This window comes from Mytilus californianus, unplaced genomic scaffold (assembly GCF_021869535.1).
Source record: "Mytilus californianus isolate M0D057914Y unplaced genomic scaffold, xbMytCali1.0.p SCAF_24, whole genome shotgun sequence".
Lineage (NCBI taxonomy): Eukaryota > Metazoa > Mollusca > Bivalvia > Mytilida > Mytilidae > Mytilus > Mytilus californianus.
This window is the reverse complement of record NW_026262673.1, coordinates 627832-632377: the sequence shown is the minus strand read 5'-3', so window position 1 is coordinate 632377 and position 4546 is coordinate 627832.

Sequence of the window (4546 nt, the reverse complement as noted above, 5' to 3'; positions counted from 1 at the left end):
TAACGGGGGCGTGACTTATTAGTTTGACGGAGGTTAACCGGGTCTTAAAATAACTTGAATGACCGCAAGGGAATCTATTTGACTGGTATTAAAATAGTTTAAAATGGATTGAATAAGATAGAAAACCGTTTTTAATTTTTGTTAATCTGATTCAATATTCCAGTAATCTTTTTTAAAGAGGGTTAATACCTATTTGGCCGTTTAAGCTAAATTCCGGTTACTAGTGTAAAGTGGATGATAAAGAAAAACATGTCTCAATAAAGATTCTACAGAGATGACACCATCATTACGAACAGTGCCACATAAATGTCACTGACAGGAGGCATTGGCGACATTCCTGAGAACATTAAAGTGGACGCCATGAAACACATTCCAGAAGAGATCACAGCACCATGTAAACCATTAGTTGAGCCTCTACATTCTAAATGTGTAAAGAATCAAGGGGAGAAAAATTGAGGTTCAAAGAGGGAGGATAACAGCTTATGCTCGGAAAGACAAGAAAGTGATTTTTTCTTGTCCTCTGCGGACGATCCAACATTAGACAACCTACAGGTACATCGTAGACAGAAAGATGGTACCCAGAAAATGGTTGCCAGTCCATCTGTTGTACAAAGTTCAAATGTCAAAATGAATGGTGTGGATAAAGCCGATCAAACTAGGACGGAATATCCAACATATCGAATGTGTAAAAGGTGGTGGACATACATTTTCTATTTTCTTCTGGACCTCTCAAACTCTTTTATATTAATGGAAGTCTCCAAAACATCATTTGAAGACAAATACTGGAAAGAGCAAAGCAACTCCGAGGAAATTTCAGGAGGCAACAGAAAAAGACAACGCTTATCAAGCATTGATCCTCAGGAAGTTAAACATTGGCCTTATGAAAATGACAAAAGGGGGCGTTGCAAACAATGTTTTGCTAACAAAGTGAGGAAAGATGTTAAAATTAAATGTAGTGGATGTGATGTCTTTCTTTGTCTGAGCTGTTTTAGAGAATTTCACAAGAAATAATGGATTATTAACGGTTTGAACCACTGTTTACTACATAAAGAAATGGTTGTACCAAGTCAGGAATATGACACATTTGAGCTTTTGATTTTGCTCTTTAATAAAGAAATTTCCGTTTTGAATTTCCCTTAGAGCTCGTTAAATTCGTTATATAAATTTTAAAGAATACAATTATATATGCAATGCAATGTCAAAAAGTAAGTTAGAAATTGTTTTTGCGGTCTCTAAAAGCACCGCAAAGGACCTCCCTTGTGCACATAAAGGACCTCCCTTGAGCACAAAGACGTTTGTTAAGTGCACAAAGGACCTGAAATTGTTTATAAAATGAGGGAAAAGTTATTTCTTACGAAAAAAAAAAATTATTTTAAGTTCTTGAGTTAGATTGGTATTAAAGTTGTATTTAACCGTGTTCCGAATCGGTACGGATATGTATAAGATTACGGCCCTTTTCAATAAGATTGTATTATACATATATGTATATTTTGAAAAATATTGAGAACACATAAACATATAAATATTATAAAGACTGGACATTAAACCGAAAATAAATAACACTAACATTGTTTGTCAAGAATTCAACTCAACAATTAAAATGTAATGTATAATGAGAACTTGACTGCGCTTATGATGAATGAACTAGCGTTATAAATTCTTTACAGTTAATTATCAGCGTTAAAATGCAGTCCTTAAAACAATAACATTGTTTAAAAAATAATTGTATGTATATTGTATGTATTTACTTTATACAGTAAAAAAAAAAAAAAAAAAAAACTTCAGACGTATGCAAAATATACAGGTTTTCTATATATAGATCTCACACGCGGCGATCAAAGACATCGTCTATTGAAGTTTAGTAAATGAGAAATATAAATTGATTGATTGATTGTTGGTTGCTTAACGTCCAGTGGCAAATATTTCATGCATATTCAGGACGAGAACAAATGAACAATAAATATTAGGTTCTGTAATAGGGGCGTCCGGGGTTAAGGTCGGCGAAATTTAGACTGCCACGGGAAATGAGGGAATATTGGATAGGGACAGAAATTTAGCCTTGCAACAGGTCACCTACGGACCCCTCATAGAGTTGTTGCAAAGGTTCTTAACGTGCAAAGAGAAATATAAACCATTTTACTAAAAAGTTTATAAGAAAATATAAAATGAGAGTTCTTCATTGAAACATTCAAAGCTATATAAATTCAACATGATTCGCTCTCAATACAAGTCTATCTAGAGACCAACAGGATAAATACCTTTCAAGTTTGTTTAAAATTATATTTACTTTCAAAGTAATGTATTAATCTTTAATTATATATATTTTATTTTCATCAGCATTGCTAAGGAAATTGAGAACTTATTCTTATATTTTTCATTAATTATCTTAATATATGATAAATCATATTAACAAGCTACTTAGCGCATAGATGATTTATTATACACTTAAAAGTATTTACTTCTTTTCATTTTATTAATAGTTAACCATTTGAAAAAAAAATACTTGCTATTGCCAGTATTTCTTTTCAAATGTTTGAAGTTTAAATTTTGATATTGCGAATGGTAAAATTTTGAGATACCGAAGGTTAGACGTCTAGCCAAGACGCCTGGGCAATGTCACCAGCCAATGTTAGCTGCAGTGAGGACAAAACCAAAATTCTAAATGTTATGTAAAATCATACATATTTATTTCTCTATCTTATTAAATCACAATATTAATTGGAAATATAAAGTAAGACTTTTTTGTTATAATGCAATTATTCTTACATCGCTAAAATATATTACCATACGGATGAAAACAAACAGATGATGATATACGAGACATAAAAACCAGCAAACAATCGGAATCCTTACAAAATTTTCGTAGTTTTGGTTAGGGGTCTATCTTAGAAAATATTACAACAATAAAATATAAAGACATTAATAATGGACATTTATTTTATTTATATTATTTTATAACTATTTAAAAATTCTCCTACATGAGCTATCACATAACCCGGATATAAAGTCGGTTCCGAACCGATACCGGTGATAACACCAAATAGCACATTATTAAAATCGCAATTTTTATTGCAATTAGTTTTTTTATACATTTTTCTTCAGGACCTTTAATATTTTTATACTTTATAGGAAAATTTCAGGTCCTTTGTGCAAAGGATGGTCTTTGAGGTGTTTATAAAGGCCCGAGTATAGGCATCATTGTACAACTTGTAGTACTACACACGACAAAGTTATTTTCCATTCACCCGCGTGACGTTCAGGTTGCGAAAAATTCATTGCACAACTATAAAATGTATCAAACAAATACTGTATTTGCCAATCACATGTGTTTATCGTATATCTTAAAATATAATAATAAATACTGGAGCTGATTCAATGATATACAACTAATGTCAATATGGACTTTATTTAGGAAAGGGGATAATGGCAGAGTCTCGACTGCTGGTATGAATATTACTTGGTCATTTGTACCTATCAAGTCTGGTTTGTTTTGTTCACATATTGTTGTCAATATAATGGAGTTTAAGCGACTGTCATACAAGTGAGTGGTTTAGCTAGCTTAAAAAGCTGGGTGAAATCCATTATTTTCTTCAAAGTGAAATGTCTGTACCTTTTAAGAAATATGACAGTTGTTTTGCAATTGTTTGATGTGCTTAGCGTTTGATTTTACCATTTGACGCAGGATACGTCAATTTGCAAGACGTCACACAGGTAAATTTAAAATAATTTTGTCGTCGGCAGTAGGAAAGTTTTTTGTAAATGCTCTCAGTTTGTACTTTCCTGTTAATATGACCTGTTGACACAATTTGTAATGCATTTCTATATTTCTATGTGTACCTATTTCGTGTGAAACAGCGTTTCACTATTTTCGATATGTACCACCTTGAAAAGTATGAAGAATGACGATTTTGTTCTCACTTCTGTACTCGTACTCTGAACAACAAATTTATTAATTTTGTAAAATTGTTTACTTCTCTACTCCAAACGACGAAATTATTATATTCAAAATTCCCCATGATAGAGTCGTCTTTTGGACACTGTCCCTACGTCTTTGTTTATCACTACCTGTAACGTCTATGATACACACCTCCAAGGGTGACTAGGGAATATAATAATGGGGACGTTAAATCCAATGCCTCGTTTAAAGAGAGTTCCACGCTCTTTGCACGTAAAGAACCCTTGCAACAACTCTTTGAGGGGTCAGTAGGTGATCTGTTGCAAGGTTAAATTTGTGTCCCTATCCAATATACCCTCATTTCCCGTGGCAGTTTAAATTTCTCCGACTTTAATCCCGGACGCCTCTATTACAGAACCTACCTATTGTATTTATTGTTTATTTGTATTCGTCCTGAATATGCATGAAATATTTGCCACTGGACGTTAAGCAACCAACAATCAATCAATCTATGATACACATGCACCTACGTTTTAATATTGTACTGGTATTGTGTTATAAATCGTTCAGTGTATGTTTACTTGTGTTTGTTTAAATGTCATTTTGATCGAGTTACGCCATCCCAATTGTTATTTAATATTCAATGTTGTA